We start from the raw sequence: 27,778 nt of genomic DNA on the forward strand, positions 1-27,778 counted from the left end.
TGAGATGTTTGAGAAGACTCAGGCAGCGTGATTTATATTATTTTATTTCCCATGAATAATTGCAAGGATAGTGTGGAGAGTTTGGAAGAAGCAATGCAGGCGAGAGAAGGGCTGCTCCTTAGTGCTATGCCTCCTGAACAATGCTGGCCAACAATTGAGGTTCACAGCCTTTTACCCTCTAATATACATCTCCTCACAGGGAGTAGAGAAATGGTCTTGACAGAAAGAATGCAGAAAAAGAAGACACAGAATTGGTCAGCTCCGTTCAGGCCTTTGAAAGTTATTTTAAATCAATTCCCTAAATCAGACTCAAATGTCCCTGCTCTGTGCAGAGATCCCCGACCAGGGCCAGCAGGTCTAAGTCCAGGCAAGTCCCAAATGATCTCATGCAAGTCCCCGGGTATAGCTGCGGTTCCTTTCAGCCCAGTCTGTTTCTCCATCCAAGGTAGAACCTAAATCAACTGTTGTCAATGGAACATGTTTTGATTGTAATATTTAAGTTGGCACACCATGTTCAACAATTCAGACCCTGTGGAATGCTTCAATGGTCAGAAATAACTCAGAGTATGCTGGTCTCCAGGAAACATCAAATGAATGAGCTGGAATATTAGCAGATATAGATTATAGTAAGGAAAATCTAAAACACAGTATGTATCAGAATGCTATAGTTAGCAACAAAGAATTTGGGGAGGGGCTCTGAGCATTCGCCCTAAGCACTAGAGTACGGATTTCTTTTCATTCTTCTTGCCTATTTTTTCCCCTTCTTGTTATTTCTTTCTTCCCTTCCTTCTTTTTCTTTCTTGGGTTGCCTTTTTTTCCCCCTTGCAACTGAACTGCATTGTAAGTGAGTTGGTCTCATAGCTTCTGCTAAGAGTCAGAAGCTTGTTAGATGTAATGATTATCTGCATGGTGACACTTACCGCGTGTGAGGGGGCTTGTCGAGCCGCGTTACTCTCATTTAGAGCTCCTCTGTTAATTAGGAAGCCCTCAGATTTTCTGCAAATGCAGGTCACTATCGACAGCTCATGCTTTTGATGCTTCGCCTGTGACAGTTGTTGGGCTGCCCTTCCAGGAGCTGGCAGGGTTGTTCAGACTCTGACAGTGTCAGAGAATTCAGTCACCACGGCAGTTTCACAGGAAGTTACAAGAAGGTCCCACAGTCTGTTTCCCCACAGCCACCAAGTCTGATGAAATCTGCACTCACGTTCGACTGAAAAGAGCTTAAAATTCAATGCTCTCTTCTCCCCCTGCCTTTTCTCGTTTCCCTTCTTCTCCTTTGCACCATCCTCTCTTCCTACTATCAACCTGCTCTCACCTTTACCCCCCCCACCCCAACAATCAGGGTTGTCTGCTACAGGAAATGGATATGTTCCCCAGAAAGGGAAGTCAGTTTTACAGATAAACCAGACTGTTTTTGATTCAAACAGCAGTGATTGTGGAACAGAAACTGCCCTCCCACCTCCTTTTTAAAAAATAGTCTCCATTTTTTTTGCAGTGGTCAGCAGCTGCACCTGGTGAGGTTGAGGTCAGGTCTATATTGCTGGCATGGCTCATGAGTTTTTCTTAAGGGAAGGGGACCTTGGATGGCAGACAAAAGGAAAGGTTAAAGCATCACACAAAAATACATATGGGACTGAAGTTTCTTGCCCTCATCACCATTCCAATGTAAGACCTCAAAATGAGAGGAATTTTCACTGAGGAAAAGCTCGCTCAGTGTGGGGCAGATGTGCAAGGGGAGCAATGAACCTCTGTGACCACGTATGTGAATGTACATACTCTAAATTTCATCAAGTTCAAGCTAAAAAGAAATCCTCTGTGAAACTTGCTTAGGACTTGACCAAAACTGAGACCAGTATTTGGATGTAAAAACTATCTGCACACCCCACCAACACCAATAACAAGACACAGTCCTAGAGGAACAAGCGAGTCCTCATAGCCATAGTTCCAAATAGATTCATCTCACCAGGCCAAAGCCCAGTTCCCTAAACAAGCCCTTAGGTTCTTCCTTGAAGTCTCTGCAGACCAACGGGAATCCAGCCTTGCAGTAACTGGCTTACAGCATCAATTGATTGGGGCAGGGTGGGATGCCCTGGGTCCCACTATGCATTCACACAAATCTAGAATTCACTGTGGCACAGGGTCTATGAAAGGTGGAGCAAGAATGCTGAAGGATGCTATCAGTGGCAGCTGCCATAGGCCATTAACCCCATCAGAGCCATGCCTCCATAGACACCCTGTTGCTGCTGGCTTGACCATCCAATGCCAGACGTCAGTCACAGGGAAAGCCTCCATGCCTTAAGCTAACTGAAAAAACGTGATGGTATGAGTCAGACCAGACCGCTCATCTTTTACATCCTGACTGTAAGAGAAAAATAAACCCAGGCCCAGAAAATAACATGAACAGTGGCAAACGCCGAGCAACTCATTTAAAAGAAAACGCTCCATCCAACGTCACAAAGCTGCCGAATATTAGCTTCCCAGGCTGTCCCAGCAACCTAGATATGAAAAACACCAATTGCTATTCTGGGGTGAGGAGTGAAGTTGCTTTTCACTGGGGACTGTCACACATAGTCTATAAATACCAGCAGTACCCCTTGTGAACAAAGGGCTTGGCTCAACCCAGAGAAGGCAAGTATTTCCCTAAGGTCACACAGCAATCACAGGTCCTCCAGACATTCGCCTTCACCAAAGAGATGACTACATCTGGTTCCCATTTTCAACATGAAGAGGAGGAATGAGAGTGGTCATTTGGGTGTTTCCCTCCCCAGCCTTCTTTCTCCAAACTTTAGCTCTGGTTCTCCTCTCCCTCATCAGCAAAAAAAAAAAAAAAAGATAGAGATTTATTTAATATATTTAGGGATCTCTTTCTATATACTGAAAGATTTCTATGACCCTTGTTCTACCAGCAGGGCAAGAACAGAGAACTGTGACGAGCTCTTCTCCACTCTGACATGGACATGTCCAAGTGGCTACTGAAGGCAAGGTTTCCTGCAGGGGCTGTCACAGGGGCTCTTGGTCCTTGTGCTGTGGGTGCACATGGCTCACTTCCAGACAGTGACTTGTGACTTGTTCTTTTCCCCCCCACATCAAATCAAAACACCAAATAGGGCTCTACTAGCCCACCTTACCCCACCTCCAATTAGCAACAATGTCTTCTCACACAATGAGGGATAACAGGAGGTCCAATTCTAGAGTTTACTTTATACACATATGTGTAGTTAGATACTAAAGTAAGAAACCATATTTAGACACACATTTTAAGAATAATTTCTAAAGACCTATTCATCTAAAATGTTGACGAAAACGGGTACATCAGACATGCTAGACATGAAATAATGCACAGAAATGGGTTAGCATCCTGGATTATTAGCTGGTAGGTTATTGCCAGACACATGGAAACTCTGACCAAGGCATGGGAATATGACAAAGAAGTAGTCCAGACTTAGAATAACCCAATCCCTTCCCAAGCAACATTTCAGCAGGGCCCTATGAATGCAACTCATGGGCAGCCTGAGACATGCCATTTTATCTCTCAAACCTAGCCACTTTTCTGCCTGCTGCCCACACCCCCTTTCCCCACTAACAGACATGGAATCAGAGCCAATTAATATTTAATTTTTAGATGAATATTCTATCAGAATGAAAAAGACTCGGGAAAATCAAAGCTAAGGCAAACGCCCTTCCTAATAAACCTAATGTGGCTTTTCAGACATCCAGAACAGTGAGTTTGCCTGCCTTCAATTCGTTATTTGCCACAAGGCAGGATGGGGAGAGACAGCGTGACACTCATAAGTGCACGAAGTTCTCACCTTTTACCCATGTAATGATCTACTTAATATAATATTTTGTCTTTAATCAGAGAAAGTGTAAGATAATTTGATATCCCATAAAACTCCCTAACCTATATTTTGCAAGTCAATTAGCAAAGTTCTTCATGCTAATGTCAGAATGCAATATGCACCTCCAACCAGGCTTTTGGGCGTCTGCACCCCATGACACCGCACACCACGAGTATAAGAAAACTTCACAGGGAGAGCAATGCAGTGGGCAGCCACTTTTTTGTCATCTGTATGGAAATCTCAAATGGAGATTATCTTCCCTCAGGATCCTTCTGGAAGGGTATAAATAATAGAATATACTAATCAACATTAGCTATTTAAAAATGAATACAGAATTACATTAAGGAAAAACTAAATGATGTCCTTATAAAATCCAAAAAGACATGAAAAAGAAGTCTTAGCTGGCCTCTCTTAAGTTAGCCCTATTTTCTGGTACCCAAACAAACCTTTAACAAGGGTGTTCAAAGTAACCATCTATCATTCCCTTATTTATGAGAGGTAGAATGCAAAAAACAAGGGGCTAATTTTAATGTAACGATATTCCCATTAACCATTGTATACAAGGAAGCAGCAGAAAGGTGAAGACTAGAAACTTAGGAACCTTTTATGGAAAAGCTGGATAAGAAGTTGGCCTACACATAAGAGGAGGAATGGTCAGATGTCACATAATGCCTGCCTCTAAAGGTCTTCCCTTAACCAGGTCTGGGGAAACATTAGGAAAAACAATTAGACATTAAAATCTTGATCCTTTGCTATTATTTTTTACTCCGGTCTTTAAAACACAATAATAATATTTATAATTCATTTCATTACAGAGAAGCACTAAAATTATCCTGAAGACTTTATCTCACTGGCTGTTAAAAGAAAATCTTTCTTCCTTCCTTCCTCCCTTCCTTCCTCCCTTCTTTCCTTCCTTCCTAGGACTGTGAGGAATAAATCTGGCTATTTCATCAAAGCCTAAAAAACTACTGGAGTCTTGATTTTAACTGAAGAGTTCCTCCAAGAATTCCCCGAGAAAGGGGAAAGAAGACGATCTCTGTGGTGTGTTGGGAAATGCCATTGCATTCTCCCTGATTCTTCCATCCTTGGCAATCCAGTTATGATCTGACAGCATTTAAGGATGACAGTACTTGAGGTAATAGGACAATGCCATAACAGGATTACAGCAAATGTGAAAGAAAGGACACACGTAGGTACTGTCATTTAGGTAATGTCATCTATGATCAGTTTTTGTTTCATTTTTTGCTGACGCAGAAGTCAGTATCACTTATACGATTCATTGTAAACCCTGTTATGGCTGTAAATAGTTTGCTTTCCCGATGAAAAGAAACACTTATTACACTTCAGGGGATTCAGTGAAAGTTTCTACCTTCGGCTGATGCGAAAATAGTAACAAAAAGATTTCAAACCAATAGCCAAAGGTTAAAAAGTAGCCCAAAGTCACTACCACCCCAAATGAATTTTATCTTCAAAGACAGAAAGAAAAAAATTGTTGTTGATCATAAACAATAGGTGGCCAAAAATTCTCCAAGGGTATCTTAACCCCAGCAAAACTGCTGCTTTAGAGAATTTGGAGACAATGATGTGGAGACACCTAACTCGATTCCAATTGGAACGAGATTCACATTGGGACAGCTGGTCTACCCAGCCTACCTACCAATAGGGTCCTTGCCAGTCACTTGCACTATTTCTCATTCTATTTCTTTGATGCCATTTTGCCCACAGCACATCCAAATCCACAGGATACCAGCCTTTAGAACCTAGTTCTACTATACTTTATAATTAATTTCTGCCACTGGGAGTTTTCTTCCAACGTTACCAAGTCTTCTAGAAGCCATTATTCCTTTGCAGTGAACACAGGGCTGCCCTGCCTTTCATTGAAACGGCTTCCTCATTGTCCAGGACAAAAAGCCATACTGTAGGCCAGTGAACAAGCACAAACAAAAGCTCATTTGCTCATCACCTGTCTCAAAAGAAAATTCTGGCTAGAAGAGGAACTACTGTGTAGGAAGCTGAAGAGACGTTCTGACATTTTAAATCCAAGAGGCTAGTTCTCCTCTAGAACATTCTGGGTCACTAAGGTTCTCTGCTTTTCTTGTTCATTGGCTAATATCCTGAGTCCCTAGTCCCCCTTTCCTTCCCAACTGCCCATCCACTATCTCCTTAGTCAGTCCTTCTTTTACCCCATCCAAAAAAGTTCATTAAAGTTCAGACTAACCTAATAACCTCCAAAGTAAGAAAAGGGTTACCAAAGGAAGCTCATAAGGATATGGATTTTGAAGCCAGCCTTGTTTTATCATATACCCTCTGAAGGATAAACACCATCATGGAATACTATCCAATCCCTGAACAACTTTCTGGCATGATGGGCTGGAGGAGAGGGGCAAAGAGCCAAAAAGGAGCCTCATGAGCTCTTGCTTCTAAACTTCATGCCTGCCCACTGCCCATCCACAGTAGGGATGAAGTGAAAAGTTCCCAGATTGGAAAGTGCTAGTCTCCTCAGTGCTTAGCGCTGTTCCATTTGGGAAAAGTAACTGTGATCAACCAACTTCATCTTCCACAACATAGAGTCATCAGCATGAAGGACTTTATAAAGGACTTCAACAACCCCCTCCATACCCTATATAGAGTCCTCAGCGTAAGCCTCCTGGAATTCTGCCTTTGTTCCTTGCTCAAAGCATTGCAACAGCTTTCCATCATCTACAAAATGTAGACCAACTCCTTAAGCCTCCATTCCAGAACTCTGTAATCCATCTGAAAATCTATTCTGGTCTTAGCTCTCTCTACCCACCAGCGAAAATGTTCTGCTCAAGTGAAAATCCATTCTATCCTCATTTCTCTTCTGGCTTTTCTTCTTCCCCTCTCACTTCCTACAATGCTGTTCATGCTTCAAGGCCTTGCTAAAGATCCACCTAATCACCCTAGCATGAATAATTCACCTTGTGCTTCTCCGATCTCCCGGAGCACTCAGTCTGCATGCCACTCCTTCACTCATAGCCAGGCCTTCCATTGCTGTGACCTCTCTCTGCCTCTGATTAATTCTGTCTTCCCAACATGCTTCTTAAGTACAGGAACTCTGTATTCTACTTGTTTTTATTTTATTTTTTTAAAAATAAAGTATGTCATAGCACATGTGAATGATATCCATATACCCAACAAATATAACAAATCATGGTTAAGTGACTGACTTACCTTCCTAAATGGGAAGTTACTTTGACAAAGATCATTTCTATTCAATATGGTCATTTTAGCCTTCTTAGCACCCACAAACAGTTCCCTTCTGATATCTGCTTCAACTTTCAGATAAAAGAGGCAAGCAGCAGTAACATGTTATGCTACGCAAAGATTAGCAATAATACCCACCCTCTTTTAAACAGCCACCCCACACCCTGGAGAAGAACAAATGTGAAATTCAAGGACTAGGTTGATCAAGTCTTGACTGTTAAAGTTACCAAAAAAATAACATCATTTATGTGTGAAACCCAACTTTAGGTCGTGCTGCTCTAACTGCACTTCAACCATAGTCATTGAAAGAAGTTAGGCTCAGCATGAGCACATCTTGAATACAAAAGGCTAAGTTCTAAAAATGTATTTTTAATACTCTTTTGAATCCAGCACCACTAAAAATTATTTCATTTTGATGCCAGAGAGCAACAAACATAGATATTCTTGGGCTCCATTAGCTATTAGGTGTCGTAAAGGGAAGTCCTAACAAAAACTAAGGCAATAGCTAATTTAACCATTATTTGAAATGTTACCTAACTGAAATTCTCCAGACTGGGCTGAGTGCCCACAGCAAAACACCGTGGACATCATTACCCCATCTTGGAAGCCAAGACCTAGAATCAGGAGGGTAGCCAGGTAGATCCAATCTGCAGAGCCCTTAGAAACCAACCAGGTTCAGAAAAGGCACTCCACATGTCTGCCAAATAAATGAATAAAGTTCAGATATCCCATTTATGCTAACTACCTTGGAAACTGCATGAGAGACAATTTGGAAAGAGAGACGGGTGGTGTAAGCAAACAATAACTCACTTTTCAGGAATGGTACAGACAGTTACACAGTTGAGAGCTTCACCCAAGGAAAATGTACACATCAGTGAGTAAGATGAGTTGGGTATTCTGCCCATTTTTTTATCTTTTGAAGCCCACTGGAATTGCATGAAATAAATTCCCTCCTCTGTCTCTTTCCCTCATACACTCACAAGTACACACACATTTCTCACAAACACATGTGCTCCCATGTGGTTAGAAGTTTCTCTGAAGCCTACTCAGAAACCAAAGAGCATTTCATTTCCATGAAATGTCCCCCCAAAGATGGCCTGAGGCTTAATAAGACCTAAACATTTAACAGCTACAGACAGACAATCTTCCATGCTGGTCCAACTCAAGTGGTTGGTGTTTTGCTTGGTCTTTTTTTTTTTTTTTAAGCTTTATTGAGTCATAATTTACCTATAGTGAGTCAATTGTTTTAAGTGTACAGTTTGATGAATTTTGCTACACAATCATACAACAGCCACCAAAATCAAGATGTAGAAAATGTCCATCATTCTAATGTTTCCTCATGCCCTTTTGCTGTGCAGCCCCTCCCCTGAGTCCCACCCCCTATAGTTACTGATCTGCTTTCTGCTAAGTCTTGTAGAATTTCATGTAATTGGAATAATAGAGGATGTCACCTTTTGTGTTCACCTTTGTTTTCACTAAGCAGAATGATTTTGAGATTCATCTATGTTGTTGAGTATATTACTATTTCATTTTTATTGTTGAGATGTATTTGATTGTAGGGCTGTTTATTCTTGATTAACATTTGGGTTGCTGTTACTTTTTGACTATAATGAACAATGCTACAATGAACATTGTACATCTGAGCTTACAGGTACATACATCTTCATTTCTCTCAGGTAAATACTTAAGGCATTTGAGAACACAGAAAAAATACTGATTGACTTGAGAGTTCAGGAAGCCCCCATTTTGTCATCCTCTGCCTGCTCCTCTTTCACCCCATTCCCTGAGGAGTTCAACTCCAAAGGCTCTAGCCATCTGTTTGTCTAAACAACCAAATGTCACCTTATGCCAAGCAGAAACTTCTCCAGTACACAAAGGAAATAATGGAAAGAGACCAGCAAAACATCTTATAGTGGACAATTGTTTGGACTGAGCCCCTTCTGGGTCAGAGGTAACTAACCTGGTGTTGTAAGCCCTAAGAGCCCGTGCAGGTGGAAGAAGGGTGAGGCTGATCTTCCCCATTAGTAGGAGAGTTGAACAGTAGCAGGGGGTCCTGAAGATAACTTCTACCTTGCCAAAGGCCTTAGGCAATATCAAGGTGTCAGACAACACCACACAGGTGCCAGCTGCTGCCCAGTGCTGTGGAGAGCAAAGAATCAGTGCAGGAACCTGACTCAGTACATGGAACTCTTCCCTTCCCTCATCAGTTGGGACAGAACAAGGCTCTGAAGGAGCTAGGGCCTGGAGACTAGAGCTGCTATGGTCCAGACAGTGGGAGAAGCAAATTAAGGGAAGACATAGGGAGCAGAGGGAAGTGGACAAAAGAAGGATCAGTCATCTGACACAGAAAGAAACAACTCAAGGAGAAGAAGCTGAAGAAAACAGAACAGACTGCTACTGGCAATAATCTGAAAAAGAAAGCCCTAGGAGTGAGAGACACATACATTACTTAAGACCCCTGGAGCAACAGATGCTTTAGCTAAATAGACTGAGGAAGAGGAAAGGAGAAGATGGTGCTGGTAGAGCACAGTGGTAGTGTGGGAAGCTATGGGTCTGGGAGGTAGGAGTCTTGGCTTCTCATCTATGCATTGTCTCTGAATGGACAGTGGGGGCAGGGGGTGGCTGTCTGTGGCCAGGTCACCTTACCACTCTGGACCTCAAACAAGGAGGCTGGAGTAAATTACGTCTAATGCCCTAATGTCTAATAAAATCTCGTGCCACCTTCGCAGAGATGGTAGAAAGGGAGAGGAGGGTGGACATGGCCCAGAGCTAGCTAAGATGAGGTATGGAAGGAGAAAGAGAAGTGTTCATTTTGTCTAATTTCCAATCGGCAAAGCCAGACTTGGGGCAATTCAGACTGGTTATGTGGTGACAAATAACTCCTGCTCCCTCCCTCCTGGACCAAACTTGATTTCTTTAGCTGGAATTAAAAAAAAAAAAAAAAAGACTCATCTGTAAAACAGGAATAATAACAGCATCTTCTTCATACGTGTTAGGAAAATAAGTGCATATTTCTAAAGAACTCAGAGCAGAGTAAGTGATCTGTACTTACAAAATAAAATACATACCTCTTGGTATTTATTAGCTATACCTCAGAAGAAATGAGGTTATCAGCCCTTTCCCAAGAGCATGTTTTGAGTCAGTAGAAGAGAGAAGGAAAAGAAAAAGGAAAATGTAAGACTTAAGGTATGGGTCAGTTAGGAATGCAGATGCTAGCAAAGGAGCTGGTTGGTACCTGATAGGTGCCTACGTACAGCAGATGGATGAACAGACAGACAGATAAAATGGACAGATAGTAATAAGGTGGAGAGAGTACACACAGAAGAACCTTCAACTTCTTTGCAACTCTGGGATGATCTAGTCCATGCAGTAAGGCGCATTAATAATTTTATTCCCACTGAGAATTCAAATCCAATTCTCCATCAGCAAATGAGCCTTCTGAAACAGGCCAAACTAAGCAAACAACTCCAAACCCAGAGACCTACCACTCCTCTTCTACCCCACCCCAACTGGAGACCAAACCCTCCTTGGAGCCTGTGATAAAAGCAACTCTTAGCCTGCACTAGATCAATTTCCAAGTTGTGTTGGTCCTGGTACATTATGTTTAAGAGTGGATGCTACCTGTCCTTTCTGATCAAGGTTATTACCTTCTGAGACTTTTCACTGGAATTAGCTACTCGCTGTTACTTACGTACACTGGGACAGAGATCAGCCTCATGCCTTCCTTCAGCTATGTCACTATAGATAGTTCCCAAGTCCTGCCTAGCTCCCTTCCAAATCAGAGGAATAGCATGTGAACTCCATTAGTACCTCAAAGTAGAACCCCTAGAAACAAGTTCAAGTTCAGTTCAGCTGGTGGGCACAGTCAGGCTGTTTTCTGGGTTGGTGTGCAGACACTTTGTCTATTGTGACACATACTCATAATGTCACAATGGATATGTATATGCATTATGGTCCCCGTGGTTTGAGTTTGGGGTTCCCTAAAAGTCAAAATTCAAAAGGAACCCTGAATCTGCATGTATAGATAAAAAGTATCTGATAAGTCCCACTTCCCCTTCTGCTCAGAGACAGTAAATTCAGTGTCCTTCCCTGTCACTGCAAGAGTCCTGACAAGAGAGGGCATACTCTAAGCAAACTCTGAACCATGCTGCATGTCTCTGAAGCTCTAAACCACATGGTTGTTTCCATCTTCTTAGAATATTTTTTTAAAACTCCTAAGAAACATAATGCAGATCTGGGAAAGATTTCCAAAAAGGAGGAAACAGACCACAGAGAAGGGGTTCAGAGGCTTCCCTCAATGTGAAAAGTCACTGATAAGTCTCTTAGGTTAACAAGAGGCAAGAGGACTGCAAGTTGTGCAAGAGAAATGCATGAAGGGAATGGATTAGGGCAACATGGACTTGCTCAAGAATACCAGGCCCAGGGAGGTACTGAAAGCCAGAGAAGTAAAGCATGATTTGTGCAATGGAAATCCAACAAACACATACAGAATGCCCGCCTGGCAGGGTAGTACAAGCTGCTACAGATGGGACAGGGCAAGAGTAGACCAGACAAGGGTGTTACCAAAGGGATAGTGACTGGCCCTCTGAGGCAGGAGTTCAGGGCAAAGGCAGAGTGCTATGCTGGTGCTGACAGTCTGACAGTAGGTGTGTCATTGTCCTCTAGTCAGCTTTGGGCATATGGCAAAAGTGAATCCATGGCAGGTGCCAGCAAGAGAACATCCCTTCCATGAGACCTAAAACTGATCCAGTTACCCACTCTGTAAGAGTTGGTGAGCACATTGCTCCTGTCCTGTACAACCCGGGCCATTTCTGGAATGCAAGTGGTGACCACACACTTACATTCTAATTGGTACCCTTTCACCCTCCTTGGTACCATTGTGAGCTCTCTCCATGCTCCCAAGGGGAGTCTTAGGTCAGCTCCTTCCAAATCTCCCTCCTTGTATGCGACAGTGGTGTTCCTGAAAAGCAGTGTGTAGACTGAATTTCTGTAAAGCAGGACCCACTTTCCTAACAACAATCACAAGACACAAGTGAACACAACTGAGCACGTGATGACTGTCTCCAGAATTACTCCACGATAAGTCTGGATTCCAAAGGGACTGTGATTCTTAGATGGAAGGAGCATGCTCTCTCCTTCCCCAGGGTTGAGTGCATGGGGAATACTCAGCAGATACCTGTTGGCCCCAATTCTGCATCCCCTAAAACAGAGCTAAAAATCAGTTTCCTTGCAGCCTCTCTTTTCTCTACCAAAGTCCTTTCAATGAGTAGTTAATGACCTGTATACACTTAATGAGCTAGAGAAATAGTCCATGAAAAGGTATACCACTGTGGATCCTTTTATAAGGTGAAAGGAAAAATACCAAAAAGCTTTGTAAAATGAAACCTGTTAAATGCTCTGTTTGATACATTCAGATTTTTTAGAATATTAATAACTAGTACTCAAGTATATATAAGTTATGTTCAAGTCAGTCCCTAAAACCCAGCCCTCAACACCACAGGCCAGGGATATATCTGAGAGCTTTGAAGTCTAGACTCAAACCTCAGCTCTTGAAATGAATTGGAGGGTTATAGGTAGACAAATTCATAGCTGTAACATCAGGAATGGGCTGGAAACTCGATCAATGCTCACCAGTCACCACCTCCCTCTCTGCCACATCCTATAATAGTGATGATTATATTATATCCAGTGACTTCCACTGGATGGCACTTTGCAGCTTACAGAGCAATTTAACCACCTCTACTTTCTTTGAAACCCTTCAAGACCCATCTTCTCCGGTCATCTTCTTTGGATTACTACTTTAGTAATCCAAAGGAAAGAGATTATTTTTCCCCCAAAGAACGCTGTAGGCTCTTCCCCCCTCCCCGCCCCATTTCTCCCTTTACATGTAATAGGTTAACAATCTAATAGAGAAATTATCAAAGGGTTCTGTGCACTGCCCTAAAGGAAATCATGGTTCTTCTGCAGGATAGGAGTAGCCCAAGTATTGGAAAGGGGAGCCTGTACACACACGACTCCATCAGCCAAGGGCCACCAGAACCTATAAAAGTCTAGGTTCCACAGAGATTGCTATGTATAGAACCCAGAAGGCCAGTGTAAGTGAAGGACTGAGCCACAGGGCAGCCTCTAGGGAGCTGGGTCTGGTCTTTGGGAAAAACATTATTCTGAGCAGGGCTGGCTTAAGACCAAAGTCTGGGAAGGTGGGGAGGGGGAATTGGGTCAGATTCTAAGCAAGATGGGCCTCTCAGCATTTGGGTGTGTAGCTCCTTGAGGGGACACCACAGCCCTGGGCAGGGTGGTGTTGACTACAGATAATGCCCACAGTGATAAGCAGGGGGCTCTGGTAAAAGAGGCCCTGGACATTACAGGCTGGGCACAACCTCAGGGACAGCTCACAGGACCCACAACAGTGTGCTCCAAGAACTCCTCCCAACCCAAGACCCTATCAGTACTAAACAAGCACACAAGATGCGCACCCCAGACTGGGCTGGAAAGAGGGGTCCCTACAAGGTTGCAGGGTGTGCCCTGAAAAGGTGGTGAGGACACAGCCTCCAAGCATTGCATCACCCTGGCACCAGAAAGGCATAGGCTGACCTTTCCTAGAAGTGGCCTAGTAAATTCATAATCTAGTCACCTCTGGTGCTTGAGTTTTTCAAAATCCAACGGCAAATTTAGGGTGCTACACAGAGCTAAGAAGGAATATCTGCTCTCTGTAAAGGTAGGGGAGCAGACAGAAGAGTGGAAGGGGCCAGAGCCAGTGAGGTCACCTGCAAATTCAAGGTCATTTGGACTCACCATATTGTTGGTCAGACTGCTGATTCTCTGAGGAGCCTGGAGACTGTTGCTTAGTGAAGCCTCTTAAATCTAAATACTAATGCATATGTGCCTTGTACCTATATCTGCATTACCTGTAAACTTTGCTCAACCAAAGATGACTGTCTAACTCACCCAGAAATGGCTTCTCCCTACTAGAATAGGAAGCAGAGAGGCAGAAGCAGCATCTTCTCCCAGTTTCCCTTCCTCCAACTCTCTCTACACACAGACATCCAAAGGGAAGCTCATCTACCTCTGCCTTTTCAGGGGGTGATCCCCTGACATGTCCCCTGGTTCTCAGATTTCTAGGCCTTCTGTTATCTTCTCCTGTCTTAGGGGCCCAAGCCAATAAGCTATAGAACAGTGTCTGGCTATAGAGCCTGGGACGTCCACATGGAGCACAGTTCAGCCACATGCAGGGTGAGCATGTCTTTGAGTGGGCTTCCAGGACCCAGGCACATTGGCTCCCCCGCCATACACATCTGATCCATGTGCTTCAGGCTAAAGTCAGAAGACCTTGGTGCCTCATTCCTTCAGGAACAATCCACTAGAGAAGCTGCACTTTCTGTAACACCTCCAAGTGAGGGTCTAATGGCACATTTCTCCCTGGGGGACAGAAAGGGGATTAGCCCCACTTTATAGACAGAAGCCTGAGGCCCAACAAGTGGCCATCACTAGCAAGTGAAAACTCGAGCATACCTGGCTTTAGAACTCTAGCTCCTTCCAATCCTGCCCTCTCAAGACAGTGTTTGCTGCAGGCCAGGGCTGGCCAAGAGATCCCTTCAACAGTCCTGCACCTCTCCACCAGCCCCAGGAAACACGAGCCCCCCGAGGCCCAAAGGGGCAATGCTGGGGCCATAGTGTACAGTTGTGAGGGGATATTCTGAGGCTACTTAGTGCCTTGCCATCTCAGTTCTTCTTTCTTCTTCTCCCAGCCCATAAGCAGCAGACTTCATGCCTCACATGCAGCTCCAACAGCTGACAGGCATCAAGCTGGACTAAGGCCTAAGACTCGAAGGGAGCAGGCGCCAATTTGCCTCCTCCCAGGGCAGACCAGCCCAGGCGAGCCCCTCCAGCCAGGGCACCACCAGGCTGTTTACTCAAACTGATTTTTGTCTCTGGTCCACCCTGCTGCAGCTCCCTTCCCTCCTTCGCCTGCTTTCAGTCCTCTGCCCAGGCCTGCCTGAGGCTGCTTGCCAGAGCAATTGCATGTCAGGACACTGGAGCCCCAGCACTGAGGGCTGGGGCTCCAGTGTCCTGATGCCCTACCCTGGATGAGAGGCCCAGAGGCTTGGCACACCTGCGGGCAGCACCTGAGAGCACAGGGCTGTGAGGTGGCCTGGGAAAGTTCCCAAGTCCAGTCCAGGAAAGAGAGGGGAGGGATGCAAGTGAGTTCCCTGAGACCAGTTCACCAAGCCATGCTGCCTCTGACTCCTCCACCCCCGTGAACCGCACCTCTGTGGGCTGACAGCCTTCAGACCAGGGCAGGGAGTGGCTGGAGGCCTGGCCAGTGCAATCACCCCAGCAGGAATGGGCATCACAGAGGGCACCCTGTGCAAGAGCCAAGGGAGAGAGACAGACAACCCCGCTCTTCCCAACCCCTCAGGACAAAGTCCAGAGCCAGGTTGGCAACTGCTACCTATAGAGACAGCACCTGTCAGCAGTCAAAATGTAAGAGTAATGACTTTGAACAGCAAAGCTAGAACTCAGAGTTAGGACACAGAGCTTCAAGCTCTACTGGTCTGTAGGGTGAACACTCAGGCTCTCAAGTTGGGCAAATGAGCTGGAATTTTCCTCTTCTGCCAATTCCTGGCTGTGGGCTCTGAGCAGCTCTTTAATTTCTCTGAGCCTCAGTTTCTTCATCAGTAAAATGTGCATGACCAGCTTGTGCCACCAGTCAGGAGACGGCCATGGGAGTATCTGTGAAGCACTCAGGCCAGAGCAGGAGCCTCTTAGCTCCTAGAACTCAGGAACAAAGTTGGGTGGGATGCAAGCACTTCTGGGTTCCTTCTCCTCATCTGTAATATGCGGAAAATCTGAACTGCTTGGCCCAACTCATGGTCAACTAATTCAAAAACAGAAGTCTCCCCCTGCCCCAGCTGAGATGCCCCTGTAGTATCTTCTAAAGACAGACCTTTTTTCTGGTCAGTTGTCAGTAAATACCCGACTTTACACTTATTTCCGTCATCTTTGGGAAACTCTACCTTCATCTTGCTTGGTATTCAATGGCAGCCAGTTTCATTCATTTATTCCAAACTTGTATTGTTCATCCCTGGAAGAACAAAACGGCCGAAAACCTCACTGCTTGCCCTTGGGGAATCTGGGCTGGACACTTTGCCTTCATCTATCTCTAAATACACTTGTAAGCATCCCAGGGAGCTCTGGGTCCTCTAGAGAAATGAAGGAGCCTCCTGTCCTCTGATTAATCACTTCCAAATGGTCTACTTGCTTTATATGCTCTCCCTCAGAGGGCTCACCTGAGTGGCAAGACATACAGATCTTTCACAAGGCTCTCTCATAGCCAAGTGCTTATCTCACATAAAAATTTAAGAAGGGGAGCTAGGATGTTGGTGCACACCTTTAATGCTATCACTCAGGAGGATTTCGAGTTCAAGGACAGCCTGGTAGTGACACCATGTCTCAAAAAACAACAACAAAAAAAAATTAAGGGGAATGGGGAGACATATTCTAAGAAGTTATTCTGGACTCTCTGCCCCTTCACCTTCCAGTACGACCTCTTATTCCAATTATTTTAGTAGTGAAAGATGAAACAAAGTAATATGCCCTGAGTGAAATCTCAGGCTAATAAAGCTTTAGGGAGGAAAGCCCAGACTGAAAATATCACTCATTTCACAGAGAAGCTGGGCCACCAGAAGTCCTAGAAACCTGACAGCTGTGCATGTCGTAACAACACAACTCAGGACTATAAGAATCATAAATATTTGTACAGACACTTATTCAAGCAATAATCAAAGATCAGGTCCCTCCACGTGGGCTGATGGGCTTACATTTTATTGTCCTGATTTTTAAAAGTTACCAGAGCAAAAAGATGCACGTAGATGTGTTGAGCTCCAAAGCCACTCCTGACTGTCTGCCATAGGATGTGAGCAAATGGAAAAATAAACCGTCAGAAAAAGTCTTGACCCAATAAAATTACTCAGAGTAACTTCATAGAACTCAGGAGAGCAGTGCAGAGAGCCATGCCAACATGCAGGTGCACTGGGCCGTCCCTCTCTGTACACAGCTCCTAGGATTCTCACTCTGCTCTCAACTACCCTGCCTGTTGGCTACCTCCTTTTATCCTCCTCCAACAAAAAGTATTCTTCATACCCAATCTCAAGCTTTCTTGTATTAAAACAGGAGTGTAAGAAATATTCATTTAAAGCCAGGCTTGGTGGCACTCACCTGTAACCCCAGCACTAGGGAGACTGAAGCAAGATCACAAGTTGGAGGCCAACCTGGGCTGTACAGTGAGGTCAAGGGCAGCCTGGACTACATACTGAGACCCTGTCTCAAAACAAACAAACAAAAAGGTTCTCTAAATACAACATTCCTTTGTATTGTAATGTTCTTGATATATTTTTAAAAGTTTTCAATCATTATCATCAGAAAAAAAGTTGGGGAGGGGGTCTCTGATCATGGTTAAGACAATAGTGCAGAAAACCCTCACCTGGCGAACAACAGACATAAAGTGTAGTCTATGTGGCCAGGTGGAGGCACTTAATCTCTAAGGGAATCAAGTTTCAACATGGCTAAAATGAGATAGGAAGGGGCAAAAAAGAGAGAAAGAACTCAACAGTAGGTTTGGCTTTTTGCTTACTCTCTTCCCAACAGCTACCTTTTAGGGCCCAGGCATATGTAGGATACTGGATTGGAGTAAAACCAATGTGTCTGTCATCTTAATCCACATGGCATGTGTTTAAAATAAGACGAAGGCTAGTCATGAAGGTATCAGCGGGGAGAGGACAGACCCAGACCCACTCACTACAGCTGCCTTGATGACAAAGGAGACAACCTCCTCCAAACGTGGACATTCCCAACCTTAGGAGGGTAGCACCTCACTGCTCTCATGTTGGTCCTGTTTTGAAGCCTTGGCAGTCTTCAAGCAGTTGGGGGCATGCACTGAGTCCTAGCAGGAGGCCAAAGACAGGGTGGGAGGTAGCTGCAAAGGAGCCTCACTCCCCCAGGGATATGACTTCTTCTTAAAGTCCTCACTCATGATGCCACCCCAGCCCAGGCAGGCATCCAGGAACAAGGCTTCCTCCTTGGGGCTGCTGGCGCCTGATTCCTCTGAGCACTGACAGTTTTCTCTACACCCTCTCTTTTATCTTCCCCCAGGACAGGTGTTCACTCCTACCTATGAACTGCCCAAGTCTGGGACAAAAAGCTGTGGGGCTAGGGTCTGAGTACTAACCAAGCTCCAAACACCAGTGGCTGCTTCAGGGTTTACAAAGTCTTGGTAGATTCCCTGCCCAACAGTTCCTACCCAAGACTAAAAAGCCTCCACCCAACACCCAGATGGCCTTTGTTCACCCTCCTGGAAACCTAAAGCTCCTGCCAGGAAAATGTGACACCTTGTGAGAACTAATGTAACCTGTCTAGAAGATCTGAGAGACAAGAAGCAAACCTAACGTCCATTGACAGAGATAATATTCTGGACCTTCTGTTAGACCTTAATTTTTTTTGTATAATTTTTGCAATTAAACAGAAATCTGCATTCATCTAAGCCTCCTGAAAATTGATTATAGGATACTTTATTGATTTAGAAAAAGAGAAAGAAAAGAAAGGAGGGAGGAAGGGAGAGAAAGTCACTGGAATGTTAAGGTCCAACCAACAAAATCTCACATTTTCCCACTGCCTGCTGGAAGCACTCATGACTCTGGACAGCACAGCCTGAGAATTCTGGAAAGTACCATTTAGCTCACACTGTCCCTGTGCCACAGGCCCCCAAGTCTCCTTTTTGTCTCACACTTGCCTGGCAGGATGCCCCACACAAAGCAGAGGTGCTCAGTCGAGAGCAGAAGAGAACAGGGCCCACAGCTCATGTCACAGAGCAGTTTTCTCAGCAACCCCCGAAATGCTGCCCCTGACATGTGTACGGGGGCAATGATGAAGATGCACACTCTTCCAGGTCTGTCTGGGTTCACCTTTCCCTTTCTACATCACTGTGAGTCCTCACTCAGCCCAACCACCCACTGCAAAGTCTGAAGAGGCCACAAATCTGAATATCAAACACTTGAACCTGCCAGTCTGCTCTCCCACAGAGGAAGGTATAATAAAACAAAAAAAGTCAACCTTGGACTACCTGTGGTTTTTAGATTTATACTCCTGTTCTTCTTGAAATAGGAGCACAGCATCCTGGAACTCAGGAAAAGTCGAGTTCATGGCAAAAAAGCAAACGGAAGAATGCATCTGTTGAAAAAACCAGCTCCATATCTGCCTCCCCCACACCCTCCTATTCAGAGCCTTCCCTCAGCATTTCTGCAAGAGAGGAGTAAGGCTAAGAAGCACATGCTGCTGCTCACCTGGAAAGGTAGCTATGTACTTGCTGAGAAGTAACTCCAAGTTTACTTTTCCACTTGCGCTTAGGAACCACAGTGGTAAAGACTTGAATTATACAGAAAGGCTGAATATCAAGCACATGTCTGTCCCCCCTAATTCCTATCAACCTACCTCTCCTATCAGCAAACACCCCCACCAGCTTCCTACTTCAAATCGTTAAAACAAATCTTCCACCTAAACACAGTCTTCTGCTGGAATCCCATACCCACTACCACAGCTATGTGAACCCAAGCATGCTACTAAACCTCTTGGGCTTCAGATACCTCTTCTCCTGCCTCTTCACAAGGTAACTCAGGAGATGAAGTTCAAATAGGACAATGCTCATTAAAGGGCTTACTCAAGACCTATAAAACACACTGATTTTATCTCTCTCTTTGCTATTAACAGCACAATGGGTGTTTGAAAGGGATGGGCCCAGCTTTTCGTAAAACAAAAAAAGTTAAGAGGATTGAAGAGAAGGAAAAGAACAGGTACTCAGAAAATGCTTCAAAGTTGTCCTTTAAGAGCTACTTTCTTCCAGATTTTTCCAAATGCCTGCTGCAGTAATAACAGCCCCAAAAGAACACAGCACTTTGTCCGGACTTGTAGGTGAAAAGTGCTGGAGAAGCTGTCAGCTTGGGGAAAATCACTCATCAGGTAGTCAGCCGAGTGGGGCTGCTTTCAGCTGGACAAACACTGCATACGCACCAGGAATGACAGCTTTCCTGTCCTTCCCTGGAGGCTGAACCAACCACCCTTTACCTTCTCGTCCTACCTAGTGGGTCCCCTTCCCCTCAAACACACACCTCCCACCCTTTCAGTTCCTTAAGCTCTTGTTCTGGGGACAAACAGTCCCCTTCAGACCATTAAGGTAAGATTGTTAAGAAATTAGACCCCTCCCCACCTGCTCCCACCCTCCCAAGGGCAGGAGACACAAGCTGGCCACCCTGTGATGGGAGTGGGTACACACACAGGTTTATAATTTTGAGTAAGGATTTATGGCTAACTCCTATATAGAAAGGTCTAATGCAAAGAGGAGACAAGAACTTACCCACCCCACACACACACCCCCACACAAAAACAATGATGGTAAGAAAAATTTGCAACCAGTAAACCCCAGAAGTAATAGCAGGCCCACCGATTACCTGCCAGACACCATGAGGGCGGAGTGGTGGTATTTGGCAAATAACCCAAAGTGGGTTTTGCAGGCGATGAGACAACACACTAGGCTTTGTGGCCCAAGTGACACCAGATGGTGTTGAGAAGACAATGAATTACTCATAAGCAAAGGGTTATTAGCTCTCCTAAAACTCCTATTTTTCCAGCCATAAATTACCCTCCACACTAAATCACAGAAAGGTAGGGAAGAACATCTACACTCAAAATAGCATGGTCACCTGAGCCGAATGCTGGCACTTACTCCCTCTGCGGGCATCAGGGCAGGTGTTGGCCAATGGCTGTGATTCTGGTCTCCTCACGTAACTCCTTCCCTCTGAAGGAAAAGTCAGCCTCACAGGCAAGGCAGTGATCTGGCTTGCTACATCTTACGCCACAAAGCTCTGCCAGTGCCTCCCATCCTGGCCTATAGAGTCTCCTGGAATCTTAAGGCAGCATTTCTCAGATGCAGAACAAAGCTGACTTGGAGCCCCACGGGGGTAAACCCAAGGATGCCAACACACAGACCCTCCAAGGTGACGAAGACCTCACTGGACTGTGTCTCGTCTTTTCAGCCTCAGTGAGTGGCCCAGCTACACAAATGCCACACCCAAAGTGCCTTTGTAAGTCTCCTCTCAGAACTATTGACAGAGGCAGCTCACTGAGGCAAAGGCTGTGCCCAACAGCCTCCCAAATTGTGAAGGCAGCATTACCATTGATGAGAGAACCGCCCCCCCGCCATGTTTCCTTCTATATGCCTGATATGGATCCATTTTTCTGTCAGCAACCTCAAATAATGTCTATGATGCTGAGATTTATAGGTGTGTATTTATAAATGTTATTTCATGATAGCCTCTGCAAAACTACCTTTCTGCCTAAACATTCAATTAATGTAATTAAATTGCTACCTGATGGCATTATCTAATTTAACTTGGGATCCAAACTATTGAAAAGCATGTGCCTTTTAACACCCTGACTGGTAAGGCATGTGATGAACAGAGCTATAAACATGTTGGTGTAACTGAGCTGTTTAAAAATAAATTAGCAAACTATAAAAATAAACAGTAACATACATATGTACTCAATTATGAACTAACTCTAATTTTTGTTCTGAAATACTGTCTTTGACCTTAGTCATAAACAAGCACTATTAAAAAAACATAATATCCCACAGACAGGAGGCCAAGGATTAAATGCTCTTCCAGTTCAGCAGAATGCAAAACAAGGCACAAAAAAAGACAGAGGGGAAGGGAGGGGAGGGGAGAGGAGGGGGAGGGGGGAGGGGAGGGGAGGGGAGGGGAGAGGGGAGAGGAGGAAGGAAGGGAGGAAGGGAGGGAGGGAAGGAGGCATTCGTCTTCCTTCAAAAGCTGGAAAAATCTGTACAAAAGCTGCTTGCTCTTGTTGACTTGAAGCGCTAACGCTAGAACCAGTAGAGTTAAAAACTGGCAAAGTGCTTTTGCATTTTCAAATGTTTTGGAGTCTCTCAAGAAAAGAGGACAGGCAAGGGGAAGAACTATTTCCAAAGGCAGCTGTTTCAACAGCTCACTGTCTGCATAGCAGAGCCTCTGTCATGCACGGCCTCCTCCCCACCTGAACTAAGCTCTCTGTCCTAACTCTGCTACTGCCTCTAAGTCCTCAGCTTTCAGAAGCCATATGGCAGAAATGTGGAAATTGTCTTCCAAATAGCATAAGACAGAAAATGGGGTGGGGGGGGAGAAGCAAAATCAAGCTGTTGAAACTGTACACAGGACACGTTTTCACACTAATCCAATGCTCCTGTAACAAAGGACAGCATACTATGGGATAATTACTATGGATTATTATTACAGTTTCTAAAGCAAAAGAACAACAAAAAAACATTCCACAAAAGACTATTACACTCACAGCTTTCCAAAGCTTTAAAATCATGTGGTCTTCAGTGTTGGCTTCTATGGGGTTACAGATAATGCCCTAACTGAGCAGGACAGAGGCAAACACAAAAAAGGAATCACAATAAACCTGAAATTCTCTCCTGTCATGGTGCTTACCGCCCTTTATTTCACAAACAAAAGTAGTTGAGCAACAGCTAAGTAGTTTTCATCTTGAAGAACCAGCCTAAAATGCTGACAGCAGAGGGTTGCCTACCCTCTCCCCCAAACCAAGAACAAATTATACAAATAAAAACAAGGAGGAAACTCAAAACTCATCCACACTTGGTTCAGAAGGCAGAGAAGACTGGATAGGAAAGAGGAGCCAGAGAAAAGATTCTTGGGTACACAGGGTTCAGCCCCAGTCCTGGCTTCCTGCAGGAACAAGGGCAGGCCCCACAGCCTAGTCAAGGTATCTGACTCTTACACAGCCAAGGAGCTTGCCAGCTGCTGCTGCAAGACAAACATCCCCACCACAAATCTAAAGGAATGCAACTGTAAGGTCTGGGAACAGCACAATGTGGCACTGCATTGGACTTATCCTTTTCTGAAGGGGACTCTGCTTTCCCCCTGCACGTGGCAGATATTACTGGTGGGCAAGGAATGAAAACTTAAATGGGGCATCACAGCAAACCAGACACGGAGTGTAACTATGAGAATGAAGACAGCAAGAATCCACCTCAATGCAGCTGAGGAAAACAATGGTTCATACCTGTAAGGAACTCGGAATGGCTAGGGTCCTTGGATTTCCCAGGGGGTCTCCTTGGCAACAGGGCCTGACCTGTGAGCTACAACCTGAACTCCTCTATGGGCTCTTCTTTGGGTCACTTACCATTCAAACAAATTGTTCTACGTGTGGAGGAGCCAGCACCGTAGAGGGGACAGAGAGAAAACCAAGGCCTGACTTGAGAGATACACTGAAGGTCTTTCTTGAGACAAAGAATGAAGCTGATCTCTTGAAAGAAATCTGTCAGGGGTTCTCTTGTGAGCCTTAAAGCCTGGAAACCTCTACAAAAGAAGGATGACCTGGACAGAAATACTGACTCCTGTTTCTCATCGGAGTCCCAAAATCACAGACTTCTGACCTAAAGATCCAAGCTGAGGTCAGAGCAAGAATGCAATTTGTTTCACTCAGGTCCTTTTTGCTAATTACCCCCAAATAATTTCCTTGATCTTAGCTTTGGCCAGCTGGAGAGTTGTGAAGATTCCAAGAATTATTTTACTTTTCCATTAGAGGGCTCTCCACTCTCCTTTCAAGGAAAAACGCTCTATCTGCCAGCCCACATCTTTCCAGGAACGGGGGAAAGAGAGAAGATCTGTGGAAAGGAGGACAAAGGATTTCCACAAGAAATTCCAGCCTGGGGCTGACCGACAGACCTGCTCACAGCAGAGCCACAGACACCTTCAAAAAACGGTCATTAGAGGTAGCAGACACACAGCAGTGACAGTTCTGAGAAGCCAGGAAAAGAAGGCAGCTTACACGCTCATTTCCAAATCCCATGGGTTGCCAGCAATCCCTGATGGTTCAACCTGAGCCCTGAGAAGGCAAGCTAAAGGGAAGAAGTACAAGAAACAAAGCAGGAATTTCAGAGTCAAAAGACTGAGTTGTCTTGGTAGCTAAAGAATGATACAGAAAGAAAGTGAATGAAAAGATTGGAGGGGCGGGGGTGGAGCTTTGAGGATATCAGCATTCCCTAAAGAACTCTAGTTAAAAGTTTGACTGAACTCATCTCAGCTGTGAGCAACTGACAGAATGTCTTGGGAAGTCTCCAAACGGAAGGAAAAGAAGGAGGAGGAGCCCTGGCCTCACTCATTCTTTTGAGCACCTCTCACAGACTTCCCTTCCCATCTCAGTAAAAGCTAATTCTACCCTTCCAATCACTAAGTCAAGCACCTCGGGCTCCTCCTTGACTGTTCTCTTCCTTTCGCACCCCATACCCAACCTTGGTTTTACCTTCAAAATCTGTCCAGAATCCAACCTCTTCTCACATCCCCAACACCCCAGCCCAAGCCACCACCATCTTGCCTCCTGACTACTTCCCATGTTCAAGTTTCAAAAAAGCAGCCAAAGTAATCTCCTAGAAACCCAAGTCATATGAAGTCACTTCTTCAGTGGTTTCCCCCTTCCTTAGAGTCAGAGCTGAGTTCACCCAACAGCCTACAAGGAGCTAGATCTCCACCAGCCCTCCCTCCACTTCACTCTCACTGGATAGGGCCCCTCGATCCTCCAACAACCAGACAGACTATGCACAAGGTCTTTGCATCTGTGGAACCCTCTTCCCCCAGATCCACATGGCCAATTTCCTTACTTCCTTGGAGCCTTTACTTCTCAGCCGGGCCTTCCTTAACCATCCTATTAAAAGTGTGCCCACCACTTCTTCCCTATCCCTCTTCCCACCTTATTTTTCCCCAAGGCAGTTTGATTTGATGTGCTATATAATTCACATATTTATTTATGCATTGTCTGTCTCTCTCAGCTAGGATGGGAAGGCTCCAAGAGCAGGAATTTTTTTTCAATGCTTTGACCACTGCTGTATGAGAACAGTTCCCAGCGCATGGCAGTTGTTCAAAATATTTGTTGAAAAATGAATGAGTGAACCTTCACCATTACAAACTGCCAGGAGGCCGCTCAATGCTGTATCTATAAAACTGTCAGGCAGCCCAACCTGGGGCACTTGGCTTTGCAGATTGGTTTGGAGCCAAATTCCATTTTCCCCACAGGCCCTGAGGCCCAGAGGGAAGAACATTTTGCATTATAATATAAATGGAGGGGGTTCATCTGGTTTGGGGAAACGGAAAAAAAAAGTAGGGGGCCCTTGACAGAGGCCAGTAAAAAACAAATTAGAGTCTTTTTCCTAAGGCTTATGAGGAGCCATTAGAAGAAGATAATAAGAACCTAGGGAAGAACAAAACTCCACCGTTTGGTGGTCCCTGCGCCTTTGCCTCCCTCCCCCTGCTACCCCGTCTATGTCCCCAAGCCCATAACCAATGCTGTGCAGGGGACAGTAGCCAAGCACAACCAATTACCATGATATTGCTCTTCCTCCATTGATGCTTTCAGACTCTCCCTCTTCTTGAGGGTGGGGAGACTGGAAGATGGAGAAAGGAGACAAAGTGAACGGACAAATGCCCACACCTGCAGCCCAGGATGTATGTAGCCAGAAACACTACAGTGCCCTTCCCCACCCTGACGTACATTTTGACAGGTGAATAAATGCTCCCCGGTAGACAATAACGAGCAGAAGTCTGAATTAAAAGAACTTGCCAATTTGGAAAGTAATGCCATTCTATGTGACTCCATTCTACTCTCTTACCAATAAAACACTTAAAGATGCTATTCATGCAGACAGAAAGTGCTAACAGCCACTTGTTAACATGTTTCATAATGCTAATATTTTCCTCCTATTCCGACAGGCTTTCTCTTCTTTCTTTCTTCTTTTTGGGGGCTATTCTAAGTTAATCGAGTGCTAATCTGATTTAAAACTGAAGTCTTAAAGAGCTACACTCTACATAACTGCACCATTAATGACAGCCATTGCTTTACATGTTGCTCCATTTCGTGAAAACAATCATCACTCAGTCAATGTATTTTCCAGTCACAGAAAAGCTGTAACAACTTGAAAATGCACTAAGCAAAGAAGCAGCTTATAAAATAAAATACGGTGTGTGTGTGGTGGGGGATAATTCTTCTGCAAGCTTTGCGCACTCTGTTCCTATGAAGAAAAGAAGAGGAATGGATGGCAAAGCAAGTGGGATAAAAACTTTTTTTTCTTTCTAGTAAGATTGCAAGGTGTTTCATCTGCTACAGTCAGAGAGCCAGGCAAAGAGGACAAGTCACCCTTCCAACAACTGAAACAGGGAACTGTTTAAAGGCAAAAGAAAGGGAAGAGCTCAGGGCTTAGGACTAACTGGGCCAAGCATCCAGCAACTCTTCCCAGTGTCACAGTAACTCCAAAATGGGTATGTGTACAGCCACCTGGACTTGCAGCTTGATTCTAACAACTTGGAAAGTGAAGAAACCCTAAACCTAGAGAGCCAGAAAAGAATTTTTTATGCTCGCCATCCCCGGAGCACAGTCAAAAGAGGAAGCCTGCTTAACTAGGACATTTTAGCAGGGACAGTTCAAAGAGCACCCAGAGCCTCATCTACAACTCATTGGGCTGCTAAGGGTGACAGCCTGATGTATTAGAAAAAGTATGGGTTTGGGACTCAGAATAATTTATTTGGGTTTGTGGTTGAGCTCTGCTGGGTAGTTGGGTGGCCTGGGCAAGTCACTTCCCATCCCTTTGTCTATGTATTGTAGCTATTCTGGTTGCATGTGTTGCTCTGAGGTAGAAAGAATTTGCTCCCTTCTATCTGCCTCTGCACACCCCCCACCCATCCATCTCTCAAATCACCTCCCTCCCTCTCAGTGCCTGCCATACAGTAAGTGTTCAATAAACACAAGTTGAATATAAAACAATATTAGGTGAGACAGTATCTCCTCTCTGCTCTAAATTCTTAGGTCTAAAGAAACAAAGCCCCAAGTAACTGCAAGCTGCTTATTTACTTTAAGAAGGCTTCAATAATATAATTTTTGGGCCTTCCCTATGCTGCTTGAAGTTGGTTCACAGGCTGGTGAAGATAGTTTATTCTCTTTCAGTTTCTCATCTATGAGTCATCTTCCATGAGTGGTAGGAGAGCAAGCAGGTTTTACTATGCTACACACCTAAAGTGAATGAATAAACCTGACCATATTGCTCATCCACATGGCATCCACTGGATGGTACAAGGAGAAAGGAGTTTTACCTTGCAGACATTAATCTCACCCAAAAAGAAACACTCAGTGTAGCAGCTACAAGTCACATTGGACCACAACACCATCTCTGGTTACCCCTGAGAAAGCATGCCCTTCCTTGAGGGACTTACATGCTAATTAAACTTCAGGTACATCCCTGTCATGTCCCATTTTCCCCTACACAGCTGACACTGCTCCAAGATGGCTGAATGGGAGACAAGAATTTAGCCCCAGGAATGGCAATAGATGGAGTCCTTATCACTGGTCCACTCCCTTGGGGGTCATCACTGCCAGGAGGCAAGGGAATGCTGTATCTGTGCCTCCCAAGGCTATCTGCAACAAAAGCCAAAGCCAGATGTCCCATAACTATCACCTTCATCAGGTGTGGGTGCTGGAGCAGTCTTTCACCAGAATTCCTGCTGCTTCCCCTTTTGAGCAGATCTTCATGTCCTGTCAGGATCTTCCCTCTCCCTTCTGGATCCTCCCACCCTCCCAAAGGCCAGCTGCCTACTGGGTCTCCA

At 44.8% G+C, this 27,778-nt stretch overlaps 1 protein-coding gene across 13 annotated transcripts in view; it reads right to left on the bottom strand.

The window, feature by feature from the left end:
- Bcl11a (BCL11 transcription factor A) overlaps positions 1–27,778 on the bottom strand; it is a 97,951-nt gene that overhangs the window by 29,525 nt on the left and 40,648 nt on the right. The window contains exon 1 of one of the 13 annotated variants that reach the window (XM_020170023.2): positions 9,025–12,901. The exons of 11 other annotated variants lie outside the window; for them this stretch is intronic. The gene's annotated coding sequence lies outside the window, so the exon portion shown is untranslated. Of the gene's footprint in view, positions 1–920; positions 8,431–9,024; positions 12,902–27,778 lie in introns of those variants that run through there. One more of the 13 variants, XM_074049779.1, reaches the window with a different exon arrangement.

The sequence above is a fragment of the Castor canadensis genome, chromosome 12, assembly GCF_047511655.1.
Source record: "Castor canadensis chromosome 12, mCasCan1.hap1v2, whole genome shotgun sequence".
NCBI classification, from domain to species: Eukaryota; Metazoa; Chordata; class Mammalia; order Rodentia; family Castoridae; genus Castor; species Castor canadensis.